Source organism: Schistocerca cancellata, unplaced genomic scaffold (assembly GCF_023864275.1).
Source record: "Schistocerca cancellata isolate TAMUIC-IGC-003103 unplaced genomic scaffold, iqSchCanc2.1 HiC_scaffold_686, whole genome shotgun sequence".
NCBI lineage: Eukaryota > Metazoa > Arthropoda > Insecta > Orthoptera > Acrididae > Schistocerca > Schistocerca cancellata.
Window position 1 is genome coordinate 60,271 of NW_026046697.1, and position 16,651 is coordinate 76,921.

Genomic DNA, 16,651 nt, shown 5'->3' on the forward strand with positions numbered 1-16,651 from the left:
GCATTCACCTCCGTGGCAATGTCTTGCAGTCCTCCAAGCCTCTTGACTACAGACATGTGACTCGATAACAAGTGGACAGACACAGCATCTCTCTCGCCGTCGTGTGTTGCCACGAATCATACTTAACGTGGCTTTCTGCACGCGTCAGCGTAGCGTCAGTCGAGACAAGTCGAGACAAGTCGCATAAGAGGAGCAACAAAAACGCGCATTTCTGGTACCGGGAATCGAACCCGGGACTCCTGGGTGAGAGCCAGGTATCCTAGCCACTAGACTACACCGGATTACAACGCCAGTGCTCCTCCAGCGAACGCAGCAACCACCCACGATTAACTGACGACAACTGTAAAAAATCCACTCTCGCACGCTATAGAGCGGCATGCTCTGGACGCATATCGTGGAGACGAACGCCAGCAGTGATGAGAGCAAAAGGCGCCTACAAATCCTGCCGTTGCACCACGTACTGTTCTACGACACTTCACGAAGCAGACGCTCACGCCTTGTTGTGCTGTTTCCTTTGCGGGCAATGAGTGCATGTGACTTCGATGCAGGAAACATTACACGTTTGGCAGCAGTGGGATTCGAACCCACGCCTCCGAAGAGACTTGTGCCTGAAACCAGCGCCTGAGACCGCTCGGCCACGCTACCTACGCAACACGCGCGTCACATGAGCTGCGTCCTACTCCACGAGAACACACAGCAACGGCACAAAAATGAGACGCCAAAATTGGCAACGGTGGGATTCGAACCCACGCCTCAGAAGAGACTGGTGCCTAAAACCAGCGCCTTAGACCGCTCGGCCACGTTACCCTTGCAAGAGCGGCGGCAAAACGTTCCCTTTGTACTACAAAGATCACTTCGAAATGGAAGTATCTTGGCAATCGCCGTGCCATGTATTTTCACTGCTCTCCCACTGGAAGCGTCTCTTTAGGCCACCCACAACAAGAAAATGCCGTGCCCGCCATATGGTAGCGACGCCACTTGTCTGTAGCTGTCGTAGTTAAGGAGACAGCATCAAGAGACGTTTTCGTGCCGTGACCAGGTTTCGAACCTGGGCTTTCCGTAACCACTAAAGTATCGTAGCTGTACCTGTCAGGCGGAGCTAGAATGCTCCATGTAACAAACATATGTGAGCTCAAGTACAAACTGCGGCCTGCGGAACACGAGTGAAAAACCAAGAAAGCACTGTGATTTCGAGTACTCGTGCACTATCGTCAATGCAACGGCAGCAAGGAAAAACTTTCAAAATTGCCGTGACCAGGATTCGAACCTGGGTTATTGCGGCCACAACGCAATGTCCTAACCACTAGACGATCACGGCCACGGAGGCGCCCCCGAAAGCAGCTGGCTGGAATGCAAGTGTCGATACACAGCAAAGCCTAGGCCAAGGTGTACGCCACAGCAGTGGCAGACACGGTCTCCATCACATGCATACGAGCAGATGAACGTGCCTGCGCTGTCGGGACACTAACTACAGTGGTTAGCTGCATTCACCTCCGTGGCAATGTCTTGCAGTCCTCCAAGCCTCTTGACTACAGACCTGTGACTCGATAACAAGTGGACAGACACAGCATCTCTCTCGCCGTCGTGTGTTGCCACGAATCATACTTAACGTGGCTTTCTGCACGCGTCAGCGTAGCGTCAGTCGAGACAAGTCGAGACAAGTCGCATAAGAGGAGCAACAAAAACGCGCATTTCTGGTACCGGGAATCGAACCCGGGACTCCTGGGTGAGAGCCAGGTATCCTAGCCACTAGACTACACCGGATTACAACGCCAGTGCTCCTCCAGCGAACGCAGCAACCACCCACGATTAACTGACGACAACTGTAAAAAATCCACTCTCGCACGCTATAGAGCGGCATGCTCTGGACGCATATCGTGGAGACGAACGCCAGCAGTGATGAGAGCAAAAGGCGCCTACAAATCCTGCCGTTGCACCACGTACTGTTCTACGACACTTCACGAAGCAGACGCTCACGCCTTGTTGTGCTGTTTCCTTTGCGGGCAATGAGTGCATGTGACTTCGATGCAGGAAACATTACACGTTTGGCAGCAGTGGGATTCGAACCCACGCCTCCGAAGAGACTTGTGCCTGAAACCAGCGCCTGAGACCGCTCGGCCACGCTACCTACGCAACACGCGCGTCACATGAGCTGCGACCTACTCCACGAGAACACACAGCAACGGCACAAAAATGAGACGCCAAAATTGGCAACGGTGGGATTCGAACCCACGCCTCAGAAGAGACTGGTGCCTAAAACCAGCGCCTTAGACCGCTCGGCCACGTTACCCTTGCAAGAGCGGCGGCAAAACGTTCCCTTTGTACTACAAAGATCACTTCGAAATGGAAGTATCTTGGCAATCGCCGTGCCATGTATTTTCACTGCTCTCCCACTGGAAGCGTCTCTTTAGGCCACCCACAACAAGAAAATGCCGTGCCCGCCATATGGTAGCGACGCCACTTGTCTGTAGCTGTCGTAGTTAAGGAGACAGCATCAAGAGACGTTTTCGTGCCGTGACCAGGTTTCGAACCTGGGCTTTCCGTAACCACTAAAGTATCGTAGCTGTACCTGTCAGGCGGAGCTAGAATGCTCCATGTAACAAACATATGTGAGCTCAAGTACAAACTGCGGCCTGCGGAACACGAGTGAAAAACCAAGAAAGCACTGTGATTTCGAGTACTCGTGCACTATCGTCAATGCAACGGCAGCAAGGAAAAACTTTCAAAATTGCCGTGACCAGGATTCGAACCTGGGTTATTGCGGCCACAACGCAATGTCCTAACCACTAGACGATCACGGCCACGGAGGCGCCCCCGAAAGCAGCTGGCTGGAATGCAAGTGTCGATACACAGCAAAGCCTAGGCCAAGGTGTACGCCACAGCAGTGGCAGACACGGTCTCCATCACATGCATACGAGCAGATGAACGTGCCTGCGCTGTCGGGACACTAACTACAGTGGTTAGCTGCATTCACCTCCGTGGCAATGTCTTGCAGTCCTCCAAGCCTCTTGACTACAGACCTGTGACTCGATAACAAGTGGACAGACACAGCATCTCTCTCGCCGTCGTGTGTTGCCACGAATCATACTTAACGTGGCTTTCTGCACGCGTCAGCGTAGCGTCAGTCGAGACAAGTCGAGACAAGTCGCATAAGAGGAGCAACAAAAACGCGCATTTCTGGTACCGGGAATCGAACCCGGGACTCCTGGGTGAGAGCCAGGTATCCTAGCCACTAGACTACACCGGATTACAACGCCAGTGCTCCTCCAGCGAACGCAGCAACCACCCACGATTAACTGACGACAACTGTAAAAAATCCACTCTCGCACGCTATAGAGCGGCATGCTCTGGACGCATATCGTGGAGACGAACGCCAGCAGTGATGAGAGCAAAAGGCGCCTACAAATCCTGCCGTTGCACCACGTACTGTTCTACGACACTTCACGAAGCAGACGCTCACGCCTTGTTGTGCTGTTTCCTTTGCGGGCAATGAGTGCATGTGACTTCGATGCAGGAAACATTACACGTTTGGCAGCAGTGGGATTCGAACCCACGCCTCCGAAGAGACTTGTGCCTGAAACCAGCGCCTGAGACCGCTCGGCCACGCTACCTACGCAACACGCGCGTCACATGAGCTGCGTCCTACTCCACGAGAACACACAGCAACGGCACAAAAATGAGACGCCAAAATTGGCAACGGTGGGATTCGAACCCACGCCTCAGAAGAGACTGGTGCCTAAAACCAGCGCCTTAGACCGCTCGGCCACGTTACCCTTGCAAGAGCGGCGGCAAAACGTTCCCTTTGTACTACAAAGATCACTTCGAAATGGAAGTATCTTGGCAATCGCCGTGCCATGTATTTTCACTGCTCTCCCACTGGAAGCGTCTCTTTAGGCCACCCACAACAAGAAAATGCCGTGCCCGCCATATGGTAGCGACGCCACTTGTCTGTAGCTGTCGTAGTTAAGGAGACAGCATCAAGAGACGTTTTCGTGCCGTGACCAGGTTTCGAACCTGGGCTTTCCGTAACCACTAAAGTATCGTAGCTGTACCTGTCAGGCGGAGCTAGAATGCTCCATGTAACAAACATATGTGAGCTCAAGTACAAACTGCGGCCTGCGGAACACGAGTGAAAAACCAAGAAAGCACTGTGATTTCGAGTACTCGTGCACTATCGTCAATGCAACGGCAGCAAGGAAAAACTTTCAAAATTGCCGTGACCAGGATTCGAACCTGGGTTATTGCGGCCACAACGCAATGTCCTAACCACTAGACGATCACGGCCACGGAGGCGCCCCCGAAAGCAGCTGGCTGGAATGCAAGTGTCGATACACAGCAAAGCCTAGGCCAAGGTGTACGCCACAGCAGTGGCAGACACGGTCTCCATCACATGCATACGAGCAGATGAACGTGCCTGCGCTGTCGGGACACTAACTACAGTGGTTAGCTGCATTCACCTCCGTGGCAATGTCTTGCAGTCCTCCAAGCCTCTTGACTACAGACATGTGACTCGATAACAAGTGGACAGACACAGCATCTCTCTCGCCGTCGTGTGTTGCCACGAATCATACTTAACGTGGCTTTCTGCACGCGTCAGCGTAGCGTCAGTCGAGCAAAGTCGAGACAAGTCGCATAAGAGGAGCAACAAAAACGCGCATTTCCGGTACCGGGAATCGAACCCGGGCCTCCTGGGTGAGAGCCAGGTATCCTAGCCACTAGACTACACCGGATTACAACGCCAGTGCTCCTCCAGCGAACGCAGCAACCACCCACGATTAACTGACGACAACTGTAAAAAATCCACTCTCGCACGCTATAGAGCGGCATGCTCTGGACGCATATCGTGGAGACGAACGCCAGCAGTGATGAGAGCAAAAGGCGCCTACAAATCCTGCCGTTGCACCACGTACTGTTCTACGACACTTCACGAAGCAGACGCTCACGCCTTGTTGTGCTGTTTCCTTTGCGGGCAATGAGTGCATGTGACTTCGATGCAGGAAACATTACACGTTTGGCAGCAGTGGGATTCGAACCCACGCCTCCGAAGAGACTTGTGCCTGAAACCAGCGCCTGAGACCGCTCGGCCACGCTACCTACGCAACACGCGCGTCACATGAGCTGCGACCTACTCCACGAGAACACACAGCAACGGCACAAAAATGAGACGCCAAAATTGGCAACGGTGGGATTCGAACCCACGCCTCAGAAGAGACTGGTGCCTAAAACCAGCGCCTTAGACCGCTCGGCCACGTTACCCTTGCAAGAGCGGCGGCAAAACGTTCCCTTTGTACTACAAAGATCACTTCGAAATGGAAGTATCTTGGCAATCGCCGTGCCATGTATTTTCACTGCTCTCCCACTGGAAGCGTCTCTTTAGGCCACCCACAACAAGAAAATGCCGTGCCCGCCATATGGTAGCGACGCCACTTGTCTGTAGCTGTCGTAGTTAAGGAGACAGCATCAAGAGACGTTTTCGTGCCGTGACCAGGTTTCGAACCTGGGCTTTCCGTAACCACTAAAGTATCGTAGCTGTACCTGTCAGGCGGAGCTAGAATGCTCCATGTAACAAACATATGTGAGCTCAAGTACAAACTGCGGCCTGCGGAACACGAGTGAAAAACCAAGAAAGCACTGTGATTTCGAGTACTCGTGCACTATCGTCAATGCAACGGCAGCAAGGAAAAACTTTCAAAATTGCCGTGACCAGGATTCGAACCTGGGTTATTGCGGCCACAACGCAATGTCCTAACCACTAGACGATCACGGCCACGGAGGCGCCCCCGAAAGCAGCTGGCTGGAATGCAAGTGTCGATACACAGCAAAGCCTAGGCCAAGGTGTACGCCACAGCAGTGGCAGACACGGTCTCCATCACATGCATACGAGCAGATGAACGTGCCTGCGCTGTCGGGACACTAACTACAGTGGTTAGCTGCATTCACCTCCGTGGCAATGTCTTGCAGTCCTCCAAGCCTCTTGACTACAGACCTGTGACTCGATAACAAGTGGACAGACACAGCATCTCTCTCGCCGTCGTGTGTTGCCACGAATCATACTTAACGTGGCTTTCTGCACGCGTCAGCGTAGCGTCAGTCGAGACAAGTCGAGACAAGTCGCATAAGAGGAGCAACAAAAACGCGCATTTCTGGTACCGGGAATCGAACCCGGGACTCCTGGGTGAGAGCCAGGTATCCTAGCCACTAGACTACACCGGATTACAACGCCAGTGCTCCTCCAGCGAACGCAGCAACCACCCACGATTAACTGACGACAACTGTAAAAAATCCACTCTCGCACGCTATAGAGCGGCATGCTCTGGACGCATATCGTGGAGACGAACGCCAGCAGTGATGAGAGCAAAAGGCGCCTACAAATCCTGCCGTTGCACCACGTACTGTTCTACGACACTTCACGAAGCAGACGCTCACGCCTTGTTGTGCTGTTTCCTTTGCGGGCAATGAGTGCATGTGACTTCGATGCAGGAAACATTACACGTTTGGCAGCAGTGGGATTCGAACCCACGCCTCCGAAGAGACTTGTGCCTGAAACCAGCGCCTGAGACCGCTCGGCCACGCTACCTACGCAACACGCGCGTCACATGAGCTGCGTCCTACTCCACGAGAACACACAGCAACGGCACAAAAATGAGACGCCAAAATTGGCAACGGTGGGATTCGAACCCACGCCTCAGAAGAGACTGGTGCCTAAAACCAGCGCCTTAGACCGCTCGGCCACGTTACCCTTGCAAGAGCGGCGGCAAAACGTTCCCTTTGTACTACAAAGATCACTTCGAAATGGAAGTATCTTGGCAATCGCCGTGCCATGTATTTTCACTGCTCTCCCACTGGAAGCGTCTCTTTAGGCCACCCACAACAAGAAAATGCCGTGCCCGCCATATGGTAGCGACGCCACTTGTCTGTAGCTGTCGTAGTTAAGGAGACAGCATCAAGAGACGTTTTCGTGCCGTGACCAGGTTTCGAACCTGGGCTTTCCGTAACCACTAAAGTATCGTAGCTGTACCTGTCAGGCGGAGCTAGAATGCTCCATGTAACAAACATATGTGAGCTCAAGTACAAACTGCGGCCTGCGGAACACGAGTGAAAAACCAAGAAAGCACTGTGATTTCGAGTACTCGTGCACTATCGTCAATGCAACGGCAGCAAGGAAAAACTTTCAAAATTGCCGTGACCAGGATTCGAACCTGGGTTATTGCGGCCACAACGCAATGTCCTAACCACTAGACGATCACGGCCACGGAGGCGCCCCCGAAAGCAGCTGGCTGGAATGCAAGTGTCGATACACAGCAAAGCCTAGGCCAAGGTGTACGCCACAGCAGTGGCAGACACGGTCTCCATCACATGCATACGAGCAGATGAACGTGCCTGCGCTGTCGGGACACTAACTACAGTGGTTAGCTGCATTCACCTCCGTGGCAATGTCTTGCAGTCCTCCAAGCCTCTTGACTACAGACATGTGACTCGATAACAAGTGGACAGACACAGCATCTCTCTCGCCGTCGTGTGTTGCCACGAATCATACTTAACGTGGCTTTCTGCACGCGTCAGCGTAGCGTCAGTCGAGACAAGTCGAGACAAGTCGCATAAGAGGAGCAACAAAAACGCGCATTTCTGGTACCGGGAATCGAACCCGGGACTCCTGGGTGAGAGCCAGGCATCCTAGCCACTAGACTACACCGGATTACAACGCCAGTGCTCCTCCAGCGAACGCAGCAACCACCCACGATTAACTGACGACAACTGTAAAAAATCCACTCTCGCACGCTATAGAGCGGCATGCTCTGGACGCATATCGTGGAGACGAACGCCAGCAGTGATGAGAGCAAAAGGCGCCTACAAATCCTGCCGTTGCACCACGTACTGTTCTACGACACTTCACGAAGCAGACGCTCACGCCTTGTTGTGCTGTTTCCTTTGCGGGCAATGAGTGCATGTGACTTCGATGCAGGAAACATTACACGTTTGGCAGCAGTGGGATTCGAACCCACGCCTCCGAAGAGACTTGTGCCTGAAACCAGCGCCTGAGACCGCTCGGCCACGCTACCTACGCAACACGCGCGTCACATGAGCTGCGTCCTACTCCACGAGAACACACAGCAACGGCACAAAAATGAGACGCCAAAATTGGCAACGGTGGGATTCGAACCCACGCCTCAGAAGAGACTGGTGCCTAAAACCAGCGCCTTAGACCGCTCGGCCACGTTACCCTTGCAAGAGCGGCGGCAAAACGTTCCCTTTGTACTACAAAGATCACTTCGAAATGGAAGTATCTTGGCAATCGCCGTGCCATGTATTTTCACTGCTCTCCCACTGGAAGCGTCTCTTTAGGCCACCCACAACAAGAAAATGCCGTGCCCGCCATATGGTAGCGACGCCACTTGTCTGTAGCTGTCGTAGTTAAGGAGACAGCATCAAGAGACGTTTTCGTGCCGTGACCAGGTTTCGAACCTGGGCTTTCCGTAACCACTAAAGTATCGTAGCTGTACCTGTCAGGCGGAGCTAGAATGCTCCATGTAACAAACATATGTGAGCTCAAGTACAAACTGCGGCCTGCGGAACACGAGTGAAAAACCAAGAAAGCACTGTGATTTCGAGTACTCGTGCACTATCGTCAATGCAACGGCAGCAAGGAAAAACTTTCAAAATTGCCGTGACCAGGATTCGAACCTGGGTTATTGCGGCCACAACGCAATGTCCTAACCACTAGACGATCACGGCCACGGAGGCGCCCCCGAAAGCAGCTGGCTGGAATGCAAGTGTCGATACACAGCAAAGCCTAGGCCAAGGTGTACGCCACAGCAGTGGCAGACACGGTCTCCATCACATGCATACGAGCAGATGAACGTGCCTGCGCTGTCGGGACACTAACTACAGTGGTTAGCTGCATTCACCTCCGTGGCAATGTCTTGCAGTCCTCCAAGCCTCTTGACTACAGACCTGTGACTCGATAACAAGTGGACAGACACAGCATCTCTCTCGCCGTCGTGTGTTGCCACGAATCATACTTAACGTGGCTTTCTGCACGCGTCAGCGTAGCGTCAGTCGAGACAAGTCGAGACAAGTCGCATAAGAGGAGCAACAAAAACGCGCATTTCTGGTACCGGGAATCGAACCCGGGACTCCTGGGTGAGAGCCAGGTATCCTAGCCACTAGACTACACCGGATTACAACGCCAGTGCTCCTCCAGCGAACGCAGCAACCACCCACGATTAACTGACGACAACTGTAAAAAATCCACTCTCGCACGCTATAGAGCGGCATGCTCTGGACGCATATCGTGGAGACGAACGCCAGCAGTGATGAGAGCAAAAGGCGCCTACAAATCCTGCCGTTGCACCACGTACTGTTCTACGACACTTCACGAAGCAGACGCTCACGCCTTGTTGTGCTGTTTCCTTTGCGGGCAATGAGTGCATGTGACTTCGATGCAGGAAACATTACACGTTTGGCAGCAGTGGGATTCGAACCCACGCCTCCGAAGAGACTTGTGCCTGAAACCAGCGCCTGAGACCGCTCGGCCACGCTACCTACGCAACACGCGCGTCACATGATTGGTTGGTTGGTTTGGGGGATTAAAGGGACCAGACTGCTATGGTCATCGGTCCCTTTTTCCAAAGACAAAGAACACCCACAGAGAATAAAAACGAGGAACAAAAGAGATCACAGACGATACAGGACAAGAGAAACTGAGACAAAGACAAGACAAAACGAACTAAAAGCACACAGAGTGTGACGGTGGTTGGCCGACCAGAGAAATAAAAAAGGAAAAGCCAACCACTAGAAACACATTAAAAAATCAGTTTAAAACCGGAGGCCAAAGGCCAGAATCAACACAAAACAATAAGATAAAAATAGAAACACTCAGAGTAAAGAATAAAAACCCCCTGCCCGAATAAAACGTAAAACTAAGTCAGCCATAGCCGGGTCATCTGTTAAAAGGGCAGGGAGCGAGTCAGGCAGTGCGAACGACTGCCTGAGCGCAGCTAAAAACGGACACTCCAATAAAACATGAACCACGGATAAAACGGAGCCGCAGCGACATAGAGGCGCATCCTCACGGCGCAATAAGTGGCCGTGGGTAAGCCGAGTGTGCCCAATGCGCAGCCGGCAGAGGACAACAGACTCCTTGCGAGAAACCCGCAAGGAGGAGCGCCACACACCGGTAGCCCCCTTGATGGCCCGAAGTTTGTTGCGTGAAGGCAGGGCGCGCCATTCAGTGTCCCAAAGGTCCAGAATTTTGCGGCGTAGGAACGCCCGCAAATCGGTCTCCGGGAGGCCAACGTCCAGAGGTGGTGCACTAGTCGCCTCTTTCGCCAGCCGGTCAACATTCTCGTTGCCGGGGATCCCAACATGGCCTGGGGTCCACACGAAGACCGCAGAGCGGCCGCAACGCGCAAGAGTATGCAGGGACTCATGGATAGCCATCACCAGACGGGAACGAGGAAAACACTGGTCGAGTGCTCGTAAACTGCTCAGGGAATCGCTACAGATAACGAACGACTCACCTGAGCAGGAGCGGATATACTCTAGGGCTCGAAAGATGGCGACCAGCTCAGCAGTGTAAACGCTGCAGCCAGCCGGCAAAGAACGTTGTTCGGAATGGTTCCCTAGAGTGAGCGCATACCCGACTCGACCAGCAACCATCGAGCCGTCGGTGTAAACAATGCCAGAGCCCTGATACGTGGCCAGGATGGAATAAAAGCGGCGGCGGAAGGCCTCTGGAGGGACTGAGTCCTTCGAGCCCTGTGCCAAGTCGAGCCGAAGGCAAGGGCGAGGAACGCACCACGGGGGTGTACGCAGAAGTGCCCGGAAAGGAGGTGGAACAGGGACAAGCCCAAGCCCGGAGAGGAGCTCCTTGACGCGAATGGCGATCGGACAACCCGACCGGGGCCGACGTTCCGGCAGACGGACGACTGACTGCGGGAACAGGAGACGATAGTTAGGATGCCCGGGCGAGCTTAGAACATGGGCAGCATAAGCGGCCAGCAAACGTTGGCGCCGGAACCGCAGTGGAGGGACACCTGCCTCCACGAGTAAGCTGTCCACAGGGCTGGTGCGGAAAGCACCAGTGGCAAGGCGTATCCCGCTGTGGAGGATTGGGTCCAGCACCCGCAACGCAGACGGGGATGCTGAGCCATATGCCAGGCACCCATAATCCAGACGGGACTGGATTAACGCCTGGTAGAGCCGTAACAGGGTAGAGCGGTCGGCTCCCCAGCGGGTGTGGCTCAAGCATCTCAGAGCGTTTAGATGCCGCCAACACGTCTGTTTAAGCTGCTGGATATGAGGCAGCCACGTCAACCGGGCATCAAAAACCACCCCCAAAAACCTGTGGGTCTCCACCACAGCAAGGAGTTCGTCGGCAAGATAAAGCCGCGGCTCAGGATGGACTGTTCGGCGCCGGCAGAAATGTATAACGCGGGTCTTGGCTGCCGAAAACTGAAACCCATGCGCTACAGCCCAAGACTGCGCCTTACGGATAGCGCCCTGTAGCTGACGTTCAACAGCGGCAATGCCAGTAGAGCTGTAATAAAGGCAGAAGTCGTCAGCATACAGGGAAGCGGAGACAGAATTTCCCACGGCCGCAGCAAGCCCGTTAATGGCTATTAAAAACAGACAGACACTTAAAACAGAGCCCTGTGGCACACCGTTCTCCTGGACGTGGGAGGAACTATACGAGGCCGCGACTTGCACGCGGAAGGTACGACACGACAGAAAATTGCGGATAAAAATCGGCAGAGGACCCCGAAGACCCCATCCATGGAGCGTAGAAAGAATGTGATGACGCCACGTCGTATCGTACGCCTTCCGCATGTCGAAAAAGACAGCGACCAGGTGCTGACGGCGGGAAAAGGCAGTACGGATGGCCGACTCCAGGCTCACCAGATTGTCGGCGGCGGAGCGGCCTTTACGGAACCCACCCTGAGATGGAGCCAGAAGGCCTCGAGACTCCAGTACCCAATGCAAGCGCCGGCTCACCATCCGTTCAAGCAACTTGCAAAGAACGTTGGTGAGGCTAATGGGACGGTAGCTGTCCACCTCCAGAGGGTGCTTTCCAGGTTTCAAAACGGGGATGACAATGCCTTCCCGCCATTGCGACGGAAACTCCCCCTCGACCCAAAGACGGTTGTAAAGATCGAGAAGGCGCCGCTGGCAGTCCACTGAAAGGTGTTTCAGCATCTGACAGTGGATGCCATCTGGCCCAGGAGCGGTATCAGGGCAAGCAGCGAGGGCACTGCGAAATTCCCACTCACTAAATGGAGCATTGTAAGATTCCGGGTGGTTGGTGCGAAACGAAAGGCTCCGACGTTCCATCCGCTCTTTAATGGAGCGGAAGGCCTGGGGGTAATTCGCAGAAGCGGAACTCATAGCAAAATGCTCTGCTAAGCGATTGGCAATGACGTCGGAGTCAGTACAAACTGCTCCATTCAGTGAGAGCGCAGGGACGCTGGCAGGTGGCCGATAGCCGTAGACGCGTCGAATCTTGGCCCAGACCTGCGAAGGAGTGACATGGAGGCCAATGGTGGACACATACCGCTCCCAGCACTCCTTCTTGCCGTGGCGGATAAGGAGGCGGGCCCGCGCACGCAGCCGTTTGAAGGCGAGAAGGTGGTCGAGGGAGGGGTGTCGCTTGTGACGCTGGAGCGCCCGCCGGCGATCTTTAATCGCTTCAGCGATCTCAGGCGACCACCAAGGCACAGCCTTCCGCCGAGGGGACCCACAGGAATGGGGAATGGCAGATTCGGCGGCAGTAACGATGCCGGTGGTGACCGATTGAACCACCGCATCAATGTCATCGGTAGAGAGAGGCTCAAAAGCGGCAGTGGAGGAGAACAAGTCCCAGTCAGCCTTATTCATAGCCCATCTGCTAGGGTGCCCAGAAGAGGGGCGCTGTGGTAGTGACAAAAAGATCGGAAAATGGTCACTACCACACAGGTCGTCATGCACACTCCATTGGACAGACGGTAAGAGGCTATGGCTACAGATTGAAAGGTCAATGGCGGAGTAGGTGCCATGCGCCACACTGAAGTGTGTGAAGGCACCATCATTTAACAGCGAGAGATCGAGCTGCGACAATAAATGCTCAATGATGGCGCCTCGACCTGTTGCCACTGACCCACCCCACAGAGGGTTATGAGCGTTGAAGTCGCCCAATAGCAAGAAAGGTGGCGGCAATTGGGCGACCAGTGCAGCCAGGACATGCTGCGAGACATCACCATCCGGTGGAATGTAAAGACTGCAGACGGTAACAGCCTGTGGCGTCCACACACGTACAGCGACAGCCTCTAAAGGCGTCTGGAGAGGGACAGACTCGCTGTGCAGAGTGTGAAGGATATAAATGCAGACGCCACCAGACACCCTTTCATAAGCTGCTCGGTTCTTGTAATAACCCCGATAGCCACGGAGGGCGGGGGTTCGCATCGCCGGAAACCAAGTTTCCTGCAGAGCAATGCAGAAGAAAGGGCGAAGGCTGAGAAGTTGGCGGAGCTCAGCTAGATGGTGGAAGAAACCGCTGCAGTTCCACTGGAGGATGGTATTAGCCATGGATGGGAAAGGCGTGAAGGGACTGGGGAGGCAGATTACGCCTCCGGGGCCCCTGCTGCTACTGAGTCACCACCGGGACAACAGCTATCTACTGCATCCGAGGGACTGGCGAGATCCATGTCCTCAGCGGACGCCAGGATCTCCACCTCATCCTCGGACGCAGAGGGAGAAGGTTGCGGTGGGACAGGTGCCACCGCAATTTCAGGATGCTTGGGAGCCTTTTTCTTTGACTGCTTTGCGCGCTGAGCCTTAGGTGGTTCTGGCTGGGAGGGCCTCACTGGGTCAGTCTCTGGGACTGAAGACGACCGTGACGCCCTACGACCAGCGACCGGTGATTGTTTGACAACCTTGCGGGTGTCCACTTTGGCACTGGGCAAAGCCTGGGATGGGAGGGCCCCAAGGGACCCCTTCCGAGCGAGAGGAGCCGAAGAAGGCTCACGCTTCTCCGGCTGTGAAGGGGGAACAGATGTCCCCGGTGGTTGGGGTGGTGTTGCTCCTGAAGTAGATGGAGCAGGAGCAACAGGGAGTGAAGTGCCCCCCACAACCAAGGGGGCCGGTGAATGCTGACCGAGCTGAGATCGAACTGGTGTTGCAGCAGCGGCATAACTAGTTGGCATTGGCACAGGATGTAGCCGCTCAAATTTCCGCCTTGCCTCGGTGTAGGACAGGCGGTCCAGGGTCTTATATTCCATTATCTTCCGTTCCTTCTGAAAGATCCTACAGTCCGGCGAGCAGGGGGAATGGTGTTCTCCGCAGTTAACACAGATAGGAGGCGGGGCACATGGAGTATCAGGATGCGAAGGACGTCCACAATCCCGACACGTGATGCTGGAAGTACAGCGAGATGACATGTGCCCGAACTTCCAGCATTTAAAACACCGCATCGGAGGAGGGATATATGGCTTCACATCACAACGGTAAACCATCACCTTAACCTTTTCGGGTAAGACATCACCCTCAAAGGCCAAGATGAAGGCACCGGTGGCTACCTGATTATCCCTCGGACCCCGATGGACGCGCCGGACGAAGTGAACACCTCGTCGTTCGAGGTTGGCGCGTAATTCATCGTCGGACTGCAGAAGAAGATCCCTGTGGAATATTATACCCTGGACCATGTTCAGACTCTTATGCGGCGTGATGTTAACTGAAACATCCCCCAACTTGTCACAATTGAGCAACCTCCGTGACTGGGCAGAGGATGCCGTTTTGATGAGCACAGAACCAGAGCGCATCTTGGACAAGCCATCCACCTCCCCGAACTTGTCCTCTAAATGCTCCACAAAAAACTGGGGCTTGGTTGACATAAACGATTCCCCATCAACTCGCGTACACACAAGGAACCGGGGTGAATAGTCTCCACTGCCTTCTTTTGCCATACGTTCCTCCCATGGAGTGGCCAGGGAGGGAAATGATCGTGGATCGTATTTCCTGCCGTTGAGGTTAGACCTCGATCGCTTAGAGACTGCTGGTGGTGGCCCACCAGCGAGAGATGATGTACCACGCTTCATTGCGGGTCATCCGCCCTGATGCCACCTACTCCGACCAAGGGCCCTCCCCACGGGCGCCACCCAGCCACAGCAAAGGCCACCTGGCAGGATGGCCATTGCCGGGAGTCCCGATGCCCCAGGGAGATGGGCATCTACTCCTTGGCATACGTGGGGAGTGAACGGCGCAGGCATCAGTAGAGCGATCCCTGTGTTGTCAGGGGGCTACAACCAAGAGGGTACATGGCGACCCCACCACAACGGACTGGCTACCGTGCTGGATCTTAGGTGCAAAAATGGCCAAGGTCGTCGTCGCAGGTAAAAGAAACACTGCAGAGTGCAGCGTGGTAATCGCCCATGAGATCGAAAACGAGCGGGACACCATCGCAACGACGAGAAAGACGGCAATAGGTCTAATTGCACGAAGGATACAGTGCACCATGTAAGGTGCCCTTCCCCAATTGGCTCGCTCTTCGGAATAATTTGGATAGATGGAGGTCAAACCCGAGAGGGGACCATCACATAAGGCCGAAACGTTTGAGACTCCTTTTAGTCGCCTCTTACGACAGGCAGGAATACCGCGGGCCTATTCTAATCCCCGGACCCGCAGGGGGGGCGCGTCACATGAGCTGCGTCCTACTCCACGAGAACACACAGCAACGGCACAAAAATGAGACGCCAAAATTGGCAACGGTGGGATTCGAACCCACGCCTCAGAAGAGACTGGTGCCTAAAACCAGCGCCTTAGACCGCTCGGCCACGTTACCCTTGCAAGAGCGGCGGCAAAACGTTCCCTTTGTACTACAAAGATCACTTCGAAATGGAAGTATCTTGGCAATCGCCGTGCCATGTATTTTCACTGCTCTCCCACTGGAAGCGTCTCTTTAGGCCACCCACAACAAGAAAATGCCGTGCCCGCCATATGGTAGCGACGCCACTTGTCTGTAGCTGTCGTAGTTAAGGAGACAGCATCAAGAGACGTTTTCGTGCCGTGACCAGGTTTCGAACCTGGGCTTTCCGTAACCACTAAAGTATCGTAGCTGTACCTGTCAGGCGGAGCTAGAATGCTCCATGTAACAAACATATGTGAGCTCAAGTACAAACTGCGGCCTGCGGAACACGAGTGAAAAACCAAGAAAGCACTGTGATTTCGAGTACTCGTGCACTATCGTCAATGCAACGGCAGCAAGGAAAAACTTTCAAAATTGCCGTGACCAGGATTCGAACCTGGGTTATTGCGGCCACAACGCAATGTCCTAACCACTAGACGATCACGGCCACGGAGGCGCCCCCGAAAGCAGCTGCCTGGAATGCAAGTGTCGATACACAGCAAAACCTAGGCCAAGGTGTACGCCACAGCAGTGGCAGACACGGTCTCCATCACATGCATACGAGCAGATGAACGTGCCTGCGCTGTCGGGACACTAACTACAGTGGTTAGCTGCATTCACCTCCGTGGCAATGTCTTGCAGTCCTCCAAGCCTCTTGACTACAGACATGTGACTCGATAACAAGTGGACAGACACAGCATCTCTCTCGCCGTCGGGTGTTGCCACGAATCATACTTAACGTGGCTTTCTGCACGCGTCAGCGTAGCGTCAGTCGAG

The 16,651-nt window shown here is 54.3% G+C and overlaps 21 non-coding genes across 21 annotated transcripts; all 21 read right to left on the reverse strand.

Annotated features, from left to right (window-relative positions):
* Positions 1–209: 209 nt before the first annotated feature.
* Positions 210–281, reverse strand: Trnae-cuc (transfer RNA glutamic acid (anticodon CUC)). The gene has a single exon. It is a non-coding gene; the product is annotated as a tRNA-Glu (tRNA).
* Positions 282–725: 444 nt separating this feature from the next.
* Trnal-uag (transfer RNA leucine (anticodon UAG)) lies at positions 726–807 on the reverse strand. The gene has a single exon. It is a non-coding gene; the product is annotated as a tRNA-Leu (tRNA).
* A 439-nt stretch (positions 808–1,246) lies between these two features.
* Positions 1,247–1,318, reverse strand: Trnah-gug (transfer RNA histidin (anticodon GUG)). The gene has a single exon. It is a non-coding gene; the product is annotated as a tRNA-His (tRNA).
* Positions 1,319–1,692: 374 nt separating this feature from the next.
* Trnae-cuc (transfer RNA glutamic acid (anticodon CUC)) lies at positions 1,693–1,764 on the reverse strand. Its single transcript has one exon. It is a non-coding gene; the product is annotated as a tRNA-Glu (tRNA).
* A 444-nt stretch (positions 1,765–2,208) lies between these two features.
* On the reverse strand, positions 2,209–2,290 carry Trnal-uag (transfer RNA leucine (anticodon UAG)). Its single transcript has one exon. It is a non-coding gene; the product is annotated as a tRNA-Leu (tRNA).
* A 439-nt stretch (positions 2,291–2,729) lies between these two features.
* Positions 2,730–2,801, reverse strand: Trnah-gug (transfer RNA histidin (anticodon GUG)). Its single transcript has one exon. It is a non-coding gene; the product is annotated as a tRNA-His (tRNA).
* Positions 2,802–3,175: 374 nt separating this feature from the next.
* On the reverse strand, positions 3,176–3,247 carry Trnae-cuc (transfer RNA glutamic acid (anticodon CUC)). Its single transcript has one exon. It is a non-coding gene; the product is annotated as a tRNA-Glu (tRNA).
* A 444-nt stretch (positions 3,248–3,691) lies between these two features.
* Positions 3,692–3,773, reverse strand: Trnal-uag (transfer RNA leucine (anticodon UAG)). The gene has a single exon. It is a non-coding gene; the product is annotated as a tRNA-Leu (tRNA).
* A 439-nt stretch (positions 3,774–4,212) lies between these two features.
* On the reverse strand, positions 4,213–4,284 carry Trnah-gug (transfer RNA histidin (anticodon GUG)). The gene has a single exon. It is a non-coding gene; the product is annotated as a tRNA-His (tRNA).
* A 374-nt stretch (positions 4,285–4,658) lies between these two features.
* Positions 4,659–4,730, reverse strand: Trnae-cuc (transfer RNA glutamic acid (anticodon CUC)). The gene has a single exon. It is a non-coding gene; the product is annotated as a tRNA-Glu (tRNA).
* A 444-nt stretch (positions 4,731–5,174) lies between these two features.
* Trnal-uag (transfer RNA leucine (anticodon UAG)) lies at positions 5,175–5,256 on the reverse strand. Its single transcript has one exon. It is a non-coding gene; the product is annotated as a tRNA-Leu (tRNA).
* A 439-nt stretch (positions 5,257–5,695) lies between these two features.
* Trnah-gug (transfer RNA histidin (anticodon GUG)) lies at positions 5,696–5,767 on the reverse strand. Its single transcript has one exon. It is a non-coding gene; the product is annotated as a tRNA-His (tRNA).
* A 374-nt stretch (positions 5,768–6,141) lies between these two features.
* On the reverse strand, positions 6,142–6,213 carry Trnae-cuc (transfer RNA glutamic acid (anticodon CUC)). Its single transcript has one exon. It is a non-coding gene; the product is annotated as a tRNA-Glu (tRNA).
* Positions 6,214–6,657: 444 nt separating this feature from the next.
* On the reverse strand, positions 6,658–6,739 carry Trnal-uag (transfer RNA leucine (anticodon UAG)). The gene has a single exon. It is a non-coding gene; the product is annotated as a tRNA-Leu (tRNA).
* Positions 6,740–7,178: 439 nt separating this feature from the next.
* Trnah-gug (transfer RNA histidin (anticodon GUG)) lies at positions 7,179–7,250 on the reverse strand. Its single transcript has one exon. It is a non-coding gene; the product is annotated as a tRNA-His (tRNA).
* A 374-nt stretch (positions 7,251–7,624) lies between these two features.
* Trnae-cuc (transfer RNA glutamic acid (anticodon CUC)) lies at positions 7,625–7,696 on the reverse strand. Its single transcript has one exon. It is a non-coding gene; the product is annotated as a tRNA-Glu (tRNA).
* A 444-nt stretch (positions 7,697–8,140) lies between these two features.
* Trnal-uag (transfer RNA leucine (anticodon UAG)) lies at positions 8,141–8,222 on the reverse strand. Its single transcript has one exon. It is a non-coding gene; the product is annotated as a tRNA-Leu (tRNA).
* Positions 8,223–8,661: 439 nt separating this feature from the next.
* Positions 8,662–8,733, reverse strand: Trnah-gug (transfer RNA histidin (anticodon GUG)). Its single transcript has one exon. It is a non-coding gene; the product is annotated as a tRNA-His (tRNA).
* A 374-nt stretch (positions 8,734–9,107) lies between these two features.
* On the reverse strand, positions 9,108–9,179 carry Trnae-cuc (transfer RNA glutamic acid (anticodon CUC)). The gene has a single exon. It is a non-coding gene; the product is annotated as a tRNA-Glu (tRNA).
* Positions 9,180–15,729: 6,550 nt separating this feature from the next.
* On the reverse strand, positions 15,730–15,811 carry Trnal-uag (transfer RNA leucine (anticodon UAG)). The gene has a single exon. It is a non-coding gene; the product is annotated as a tRNA-Leu (tRNA).
* Positions 15,812–16,250: 439 nt separating this feature from the next.
* Positions 16,251–16,322, reverse strand: Trnah-gug (transfer RNA histidin (anticodon GUG)). Its single transcript has one exon. It is a non-coding gene; the product is annotated as a tRNA-His (tRNA).
* Positions 16,323–16,651: the final 329 nt, after the last annotated feature.